This window comes from Benincasa hispida, chromosome 4 (assembly GCF_027475165.1).
Source record: "Benincasa hispida cultivar pf3 chromosome 4, pf3_genome.v1.1, whole genome shotgun sequence".
Classification (NCBI taxonomy): Eukaryota; Viridiplantae; Streptophyta; class Magnoliopsida; order Cucurbitales; family Cucurbitaceae; genus Benincasa; species Benincasa hispida.
The window spans coordinates 54,494,484-54,504,712 of NC_143481.1; the positions used below are offsets into that span (position 1 = coordinate 54,494,484).

The 10,229-nt window shown below is 29.3% G+C and overlaps 1 pseudogene; it reads right to left on the reverse strand.

The window, feature by feature from the left end:
• Window positions 1-3,884: 3,884 nt before the first annotated feature.
• On the reverse strand, window positions 3,885-5,479 carry LOC150036819 (uncharacterized; annotated as a pseudogene).
• Window positions 5,480-10,229: the final 4,750 nt, after the last annotated feature.

Here is a 10,229-nt window from a genome sequence, read left to right on the forward strand (position 1 = left end):
CACAACTGTAGAACATGTAAATTTCCACTATTTATATAATGATGCAACATTTACTATTGATGGTATTTTTATAGATGTGAACGTGTATGTTGCCACCATTTTTACAATGTTGTAGGGTTTACCATTTTTACCATGGGTGTGATTGTTATATTGTTCATAAGAACATAATGTTGGGTTTTATGTCCTAAAACTCGTGGTATATAGATAATGGAACTTATTCTGAAAATTCAATAAAGGTGTTATTGAATAGATCTATTGCTTGAATGGAAATCCAATAAACCTAAAAGTCCCTTGACTATTGAATGAGTACTTGAACTTTATTTGGAGACATAAAGGTGGATCAGGTTCGAGTAAATAGTCAAAATGATCTATGATAAGGTTGGGTACCTTATTCTGGTAATACTATTGGTACGACCTACTCTGTAGTTGTTACAAGGAGTTGTAAAGTACTACAAACGAAGTGATCCTAATTCGTTCATGTTGGACATGAGAAGTGGGGGTGTCCTTGTGCAAAAGAGTTTGTATAAGATCGGACCACGAAATGAGTCACTCTTACTTTATAATGCAGTTTACTGTTTAAGACTGACTATTTCAAAGCGATGAGCTAAGTAACTTGACCTTAATCCTGAGCTAACTATGAACTCCTGTTTATTCGGGATTACCCTTAGATTTGCATAGGTGAGGGTTGGCTCAACAACACCGGCTCAATATGACTGCCATTTCAGGGTAAGACTAGATAGATAGTTGGGGACATAGGGTGCAAGAGGGAATTCACTCATACCCGCTTTAGGGATAGCAGAAAGGTTGTTTCCTTAAGTGCTGATTCTAGGGCTTGAACAAGGGATCCCAGCCTCTCATTTGGCATGAGAGGGACTCGATTTTGTGATTGGATCACCAAACAATTGTTCATTAGGGTATCAGTGGGGACTTAAGTAACAAGAGGTCATTTCGAGGATAAAACAGAGATTTGATCCAACCGTTATTATGAACAACCTGTGAAGGGTTAACTTACTAATCATGGTTATATCGAGTGGACATAATATATCTACAGTAAGGGGAGTTCAACTATGGGCTTTAGTGGAGTGACCCATTAGTTAAGGAATGGGGGTTAGATCGATCTAATGAGTTTAGTCGATTAATCTCGGATCGTTGAAGCCCATGATTTGTAAGTCCATGAGGTCTCCCTACTAGCTCGGAAATGGATTAGCTTTAGAGTAATGTGATAAGTTAATTAGAAACGTTCAAATTAGAATCAAATAGAATTGGAGAAAATATATTTAAATATGATTTAAATATATGAAGATGAATTTGTGTACAAATTAATTTAATATTGGATATTAAATTAATTATAATTATTTAAATTGTTTAAATAATTATTTATTAACTTTATTAGAAAATTAGTTTATGAAATTAATTTATAAAATTAATAAATTTTGATTTTAGAAATAAAATATGATTTCAAAATCAAAATATTTTTTGAAAATTGAAAAATTACACAAAATTGAAAATGAGTTTTTCATCTTCAACTAGCTTACAAGGAACCCACCTCTTGCTTTGTTTTACTCCAAGCATGAGTTGCATCCCATGCAAAACATCTCTTTGCATGATAGATAGTCTGTAATATATTGAAGAGATTGGAGTGAAGAATGGATAATAAACCGATTGATTTTTTGCTGAAAAATTCGGATGAAAAAGGTGTTCTTCAATGGGTTGGTTCAGTGAGTTTTCTCCATATTCCCTTTGATTTCAGCTTATTTTGAGTCCCACAACTCAATCTAGAGTACCAAGAGGATAGTAGAGAAGATCTTGTGGTGGTCTACACAAGGATTTGGAGGATTTTGCAGCTGAAAAATGGAGATTTCAATGGTTCGGCCAAGGTATGTTCATGAAACCCATTATACTCTGTTTTTAGCATGTTTCTTTTATGTCAAAATTAATCAATTAGAGTGCTTATGGATCCTGATTTCTTCCGCTGCGTGATGGTGTCGATCCAACACATAACATTTTGCTTGAGAAATATATAACTTTTTTTTTTCATTTTTGTCAATAGTATATATATTCAATTTGCTTCTGATTCAATGTGAAGTAATGTCAATGAATTTTATCATTGATAGACTTCAAGATTCATTAAAGAATACCGCTTGTTTTAGTCCGTGGAACTTTTTTTCATAAAAAGTACAAAATTTTCCAACATATTTTTATAGAATTAAAACACAAAATAAAGTACACATGAAAGAAAGTAACAACAATTTCAAGTAACGTCACTGTGATTTCTATTACCGATATTGGTCTACCATACCACTGACATTGGTTATCACTGATATTGATTTACCATCGATAGACTTCAACACCCATTACATAATAATAAGGGTTTAGTCCTTAGAACTTTAAAATCGAAAGCACAAATGGACATAATTTTCAATGATTCAACTAACGATCCAACATTTTTCTATATTTATATGACAAAATCAACTACATATGAACTTAATGTCACTGTTGTTGGATTTTATGCCCTAAAACTCGTAGATAGTAAATGTAATTAATTGACCGTCATCAATAAAGAGTTATCGATGTTATTTTGATAAATTTTATTGATTGTGTTGTATTCTATTTTGTCTTTATAACCCTAAATCCAATAAACTAACATCCAAGGTTGTCTTATGAGTCTTGAACTATATGCGGAGACATATAGGGATCAATGCTCAAGATACAACCTAAAGGGTCTATAGTATAAGGATAATGTTGGGTACCTTATCCTGGTGATACTATAGATACAACCCACTTTGTATTTGATACGAACGCAATGATCCAACGCGTTCATGTAGATGACATTCGAGTGGGGTATCCTATGCAATGAGTTTGCAATGAGTGGGGATATTTTATGTAATGCGAGTGGAAGTATCTTATGCAATGTAAGTCTAGGAGAATGTCTTGCTTTTTTTGGAGAAGCTTTCTTCTGGTCTTTTGCATTCTTTTGGTCCTTTGCGTCTTTTTGTTCTCTTGTAATCTTCTAGTCATTTGCATTCTCCAACATCTTCTTTGATGATTTAGGCTGTTTTTTCTATCTAACATTTTCAGCGTTCATTGTTGTATTTCTCTTTTCTTCAATAACCTGAAATGTCAATATTTAATTATAAATTTATAAATATATATTAAGTCTATAAGTCATAAAGCAATATAGGTAATGTGACAATTGTTATACCTTCACTTTTTTTTGCTTCGTCATGCACCATTTTTTTTTTTTTTTACATTTTTTTGTCCATTGTCTTCTTCCTCATTGTCTTCAATATTTTGTAAATATTATATAAGTGTATCAATGAAAAAATTGCAAAAGTTGTCAATATACTTTTTCCATGATATAGTCTACCATTGAAAAAAAAAATAAAAGAACTAGATGTTGTTACTATTGGACTCCAATAAAAAATAACAATATTCTATCAGTGATAGAAACCTATCACTAATAGACTTTAGTGACCAGCACACTTGAAGTCTAAAAAAACATACTAGCAATAATCTACTATTGAGCTATATGGGTACCACTTTTTCCTTAGAAATCTTGGTTTCTTCTATTTCCTTTTCTTTATCACGATTTTCTTCAAGTTACTGTAGATATTAGTATACCAATTAAAAAAGAAATGAAAATGTTGTTAGTAAACTTTATATAGTCTATCATTGGAAAAAAAAAGTAAAAGAACTAGAAGGTTTTAATACTTTTACCTCTTTCTCCTTGGCAACAGTAGTTTCATATTCAACTACTTTATCAGTATTAGCATCAACATCAACATCTATCATTTCTAAACTCAATGATGAGGATGATTCTTTTCCAAGGACTCTTAAGATTGTCTTTCACTTTAACATTTGTGTGGGACCTTTTATTTTACAATTTATGATAGAGAATGTACCAAACTGAGAATCTCCTTTTGTCCCTTTTTAAGATCTTCAAAATCTTCTTTGTGTTGCCTTTTTAGACCTTCAATGACTTCTTGTAAAGAAGATATTTTTTCTCCAATCTTTTTATCTTTTTCTGCAACATATTCTCTTTCCTCCAATCTTTTCTTCTCCATCTCCAGAAATTTTTTGAAGTACTCTGATGACATTTCTTCTTTTGATGCAACAATAGGAACTATAGAGAGCTGAAAACATAATATTTAATTAGTACTTTATACAAAATATCTTCTTTTTATGAGATTTGAAATTCTCAGATAATCATAGATAGGAGTTATCTGTGACAGTTTAATGAGATCATATAAGTGATATGGGCTTATCACTGATAGACCCTGTTACTGATAGACCTATATCACTGATATGGTCTATCTATCTGTGATATATGCTGTAATATTGGTCTATTATTGATAAACCACGTCATAAATAGACCCATTCCCTAGAGTTATTTGAGTGTTTCGATAGATATAATACTTTTATCACTAATATTTTTCTATCACTGATAGACCAATATCATTGATATACTTGTATCACAATTACTATTGGAAAAATTAGAAATTCAAATTTTATTCTGAAAAGATGTCTTTAAGATCTTACCAATCTAGTTGTTTTATTGTTTCCCAATTCAAGATTCTTGGAAAACCATTTCATATTATTTTTGCGAACCCCTCAGAAAGGTTAGGAAGTATTTCATATGCTCAATAAGCTAAAACCATGGGGAAACCTTGCAGATAGGGAGCTGGTTTTTTTACTCTTAGTAGATTTCTTAAAAAACTCTACGATAAAACTATAAGACAATCTTCCCATGGATAATTCCTAAACTTCTCCTCATCATTCAACATCTTATCATGCTTCCAATCCACAAAATTATGAGGTTATTTTGGAATCAACAAGTTTTCCAACAAATAAAGATTGGCAAGTTTTGCTATTTTTCTTTCATCACTATAGTGACTAGTAAAATAGTTAAATGCACTCTTAAGATTTTCTCTAGTGATGCTAGTATCATTTCTAAAAAATGCTTGTGTAATTTTTGAATCATTTTCTTAGTTTCATCTAAAACATCCTCAATAGGGTATTCATCCTAATTTAATCCTGTAATCAAACAAAACTCCCTCAACCCAAACTCTACAATGTTACCTTCAATGTTGAAAAAGAGAACATTGTTATCAATAGCGAAACATTGTCTTTTAATCAAATATGCTAGAAGTTGTAAAGGTACTTTGGACATTTTTAAACCTAGCAAATGCCCATATGGTCCTTCCTTAAATAAAGATAGACACGTAGAATCTAAGCCCTTAATGATATGATCTATCACTTCTAGCTTGATATAAACTGCGACTTTCAAAGTGGAATTCCAACTTTCTTTATAAATTTTTTCTCTATTTAAACAAAAAAGAAAATATATATTATAAATATTCTAAAGTACAACTTAGAAATAAATATATACTAAACATATAGTGAATACCTTCTCTTTTTCACCTGATGATTCTTCAAGTTCTAAGGTTCTTTTTGTCCCTTTTTTTCGTTCGCTTTCCATAATTGTTTTTCACTTATTAAATTGTTAAAATAGTAATAAACACTCCAATCAACAAACTAAACACTTCAAGTTTATCAATGATAGAGCTGATAATTGATAGACTTGAAGTAGGCTCTATCATTGATAAACTTAAAGTAGTGAAGTCTATCAGTGATAAATTTATCACTGATACGCGTCTGTCATTGATAGACTTCACCACTTCAAGTCTATAAGTGATAACCCTATCACTAATAGAATTCACCACTTCAAGTTTATCAGTGAAAGAAACTTATCACAGATATACTCTAATCAATAACATATTTGAAATCTAAAAGCATGCTAGCAATAGTCTATCAACAAACAACAACTAAACAGAAATGAAACTATAATTTTTCGTACTTTTCATGAAAAATAAATCCAACATGCTTCAAGTCTATTAGTGATAGAAACCTATCAACATCATAGTCTAATCAACAACAATAAATAAATAAATAAATAAACAGTAGTGAAATTATACATTTACTTCATAACGAACTCTAATCAACAACAAAAAAAGAAATAAACAGAGAGTGAAATTATGCATTTAATTATATTGTATGAAAATACATTCAACATCCATTAAACATGTCAGTAATAGAAACTTATCATTGATAGACTCTAATCAACAACACCAAAGAAAAAACAATGAAACTATGTATTTAGTTACTTTTCATGGGAAAAAAAACAAATTCAATGTCAAGTTTATTGTTGACAGAAGTCTATCACCGGTAGACCCCAAACAAAAACATATTTAAAGTTTAAAGTACACAAACAAAAATCAATCTACAAAACAACAAAGAAGAAAAAAAACAGTCATGAAACTATGCTTTTTCTTACCTTTCAACGTGATGTCGATGATGGATTTTAAAGGGAGACGTTAGGGTTTTTTTCGATCGGCAGATGTTAGGGTTTTGGCATCGCCATTTGAAGAAGATCGATGTGGTTAGAGTCTTTAAACAAAGAAAGGAAGAAACTAAATGACTATTGATGGATGGAAAGTTGAATCGTCGATGGATGGAAACTTACTACTGATGGATATGAATGGTCGATCGTTTTTGGAAGAAGAACGCGGAATCAGAATTGTGAAGGATTTGATCGTGGATCGTGGGCTTATTACATTTTCATGGGCTTTTTAGTCTTTTTGTTTGGGCATGACTCAAATTTGGCCATGTTTGTAATATTTTCTGGTTAATGCTATATTTACAATTAGTTTGGCCCAAAAGTTTATGTTTACGCAAGCAGCCCTTTTATCCAACCATAAGAATTATTTCTTAAGGTTTTTATCAAGGATATTTGTAATAGATAGAACAATGGAAAAAAATATAAAATATAATACCTTTTAAAATATTTGTAAATATGGAAGTGTTCACCAGTCAACTTTTGATTTTTTTTCTAATTTTCAATTTTGCCTTCCATTGTCTTAGTCTTATTGTATGCCTTCTTCTTCCTTTTTATTATTATTATTTTTTTATTTTCTTTCTTTTTCTCTAATTTTTTCTTCTCTTTCTTCCCTTTCTTTTTTCTATTTTCTTTCATTACAATGGAAAAAATATAAAATATAATACGTTTTAAAATATTTGTAAATATGGAAGTGTTCACTAGTCAACTTTTGATTTTTTTCCTAATTTTCAATTTTGCTTCCATTGTCTTAGTCTTATTGTATGCCTTCTTCTTCCTTTTTTATTATTTATTTTTATTTTTATTTTTATTTTTATTTTCTTTCTTTTTCTCTAGTTTTTTCTTCTCTTTCTTCCCTTTCTTTTTTCTATTTTCTTTCATTTTCTCCCCTTTTATTTTATTTTTTCTCCATTTTAATTTTTTTTCCTTTCTTGGATTTTTTTTTAATTTTTAATTTATTTTTTAGTACCTAACACATAATTGACTTAATACCAACAAGTCAATCATCAAGTTTTATTATTATAGTAAAACGTTAAATATAAATAGAAAATGAAAACATATTTTTGAAAGAAACTACTTTTTCTAGTCCTCAAGTTTGCACCATTTTTAGAAACATTTATTAAAAGTTTGAAATAAAAAACTATAATAGTTATTAAACAAGTTTATTTCTCAAAAAATGATAAATGAGAATGTTATCAAACATGCCAATAGTTTTTTCTCCCCATTTTATAGGACTTTAAGAGTATGAAGTCTACCAATAGTATCATTGACAACATGTTATCATGGATAGCATGTTATCAGTGATACTATGATATCATGCTATCAATAATATTATGCACAATCATAATATACCACAATCATATTATGTACAATCTCGAGGAGTCATTTCATCTCAAATACTATATTACATAATACATAAATACTATTAGTGATATTTTTTATATTGATAGCAATAGAAATATATAACTGATAGCGTAGCTATCAATGATATCCTTTATGACTATCAACGTAGAAGGATATCATTCTATACCTATATGCATCAATAACGACATAAAAACATACTACATATATCAACAAATTAATCAAAAGACCCTGATTCTTTGCCAAAAAAAAAAGTATAACATGATATCAAATTCAACATGACTATTTGGCTGTTATTGATAGAAATATATCAGTGATAGCAATTGATAGCCCGTTTCTCAAATTGAAAGCTATAACTAATAGCAACATCACTAATAATAGTTATCAATTATAGCAACTTATAACACATTTCTCGATTTGAAAGTTATCACTGATATGAACTATCAGTTGCTATCACTAATAGCAGTTATCAATGATATTCACCGATAGCAACATCACTGATAGTAACCGATAACACATTTCTTAAATTAAAAGTTATCACTGCTTGCAGCTATCAGTGATAGCAACTAATAGCACATTTTTTAAATTAAAAGTTATCATTGATTGCAACTATCAGTGATAACAACTTATAGCACACTTTTTAAATCGAAAGCTATCACTGATAGCATCTATCAGTGATATTCACTGATAGCAGCTATCATTGATAGAAATTAGTAGCACAATTCTCAAATCGAAAAGCTACCACTGATAGCAGCTATTGGTGGTAGCTATTGATAGCAGCTATCAGTGATAGCCATTGATAGCACACTTCTCAAATTGAAAGCTATCACTGATAGCAACTACCAATGATAACTTTCAATTTGAGAAAACCGGGAAGCAATGCGCAAAATGGTGGCTATTAGTGATAGCTTTCAATTTGAGAAAACCGGAAGCAACGTGCAAAATGGTGGTTGGGCATGGGTTTTTTGGTCTTTTACAATTTTTTGTTCTATATATGCAATTATTTTATCCTTGAACCATATATTTTTTTTATTTTGGGCTTGAATTACATTTATGCAACTAGCATTTTTATCAAATCATAAAGGCTACAATTTAATTTTTAAAACCATAGGGACTAAATTCTAAATTTCTCTAAATTTAGGGACCAAATTTACAATTTAATCTAAGTTTTTTTTCTTTTACTTCAAAATTTGTGAAATGGAGGCTCAAATTAGTCACTTTTGGAAAGGTGATTATTGTTTTATTCACAGTCCGGTTAACTTTACAAAGATATGTTTGGGAGTGATCTTGAAATTGTTAAATATTACTTTTCTTTCATTTTCAAAGTTACTATTCAAAAACAATTTCGATGACATCAAAATTGCATTTGAAAGTCTAAAATTAAACGTTAGATTATATTTGAGTGTTTAAAGACACGTTTGAGTTGATTTTAAACACGATAAAACTAGTTTTAATAATTTCAAAATCATTCACAAATATGTATTAAAGTTATATAGTATATACGTTATACAAGGTTTTTCTTTTTTTTTTTTTTAAAAAAAAATTGTTGCACGTGTTTTTTTTCCTTGGACCAAAAGTATCGTGTAGATTTTAACCCCAACCAATTTTGTTCACCAGTTTTTTCTTTTCTCCAAAAATTCTTGAACGAGAATCAAAGTAGTCACTTTTGGAAAGGTAATTATTGTTTTGTTTTTCACCGTCAAATTAACTTGTTTAATAGGGAACATATTTGGATTGATTCTAAAATGATTAAAATGGTTGTTGTCATTTTCAAAATCATTTTAAAACATATTTTTAATCATTTAAATTCAATTTCGATGCATAAAAATTTCGTTTAAAAATCGAGTGATTTTTTAATAGGAAAAAAATAATTTTAATAATTTCAAAATCATTCCCAAACATGTACTGAAGTTATATAGTATACTATGTTATGTTATAGAGTTTGTATACTTTTAAAATCAATATGATTAAAAAAATAAATTCTATATAATCTCTTTTACTTATTTTATTTTGATTTTTATTGATGCCAAATTTTGGACAAAGGAAAACACACATTGTGTGCAAGTGACATCAATCGTAAATTTGTAATTTAAGAAAGAGATGACCTACAAAACAAAGAAAAATGACTCCGATATCAAAGTCGGTATGAAAATTAAGTAACATCGAAGTTGGAAGTTTTTAGATCTAGATCTTATAACAATTTACCTCATATTGAGTTATAATAATGTAGCTATAGGGAGAATAAGATAGACTTTACATTTTCCTCTTATGATAAAGATAAGATCAGTATTTCATAATATTAATTAGTTAGGTTTAGATATGATGAAATAACTGATTATTTGGCACTTTAATTTATTTAAATTAAGTCAACTTTTTCTTGCACTAATCTTCACTTATCTTTTACTCATTTTGACCTATTTCGTCAGATCCAATTTCACCCACAATAATTTTAAATAATTATTTTATTATGGTT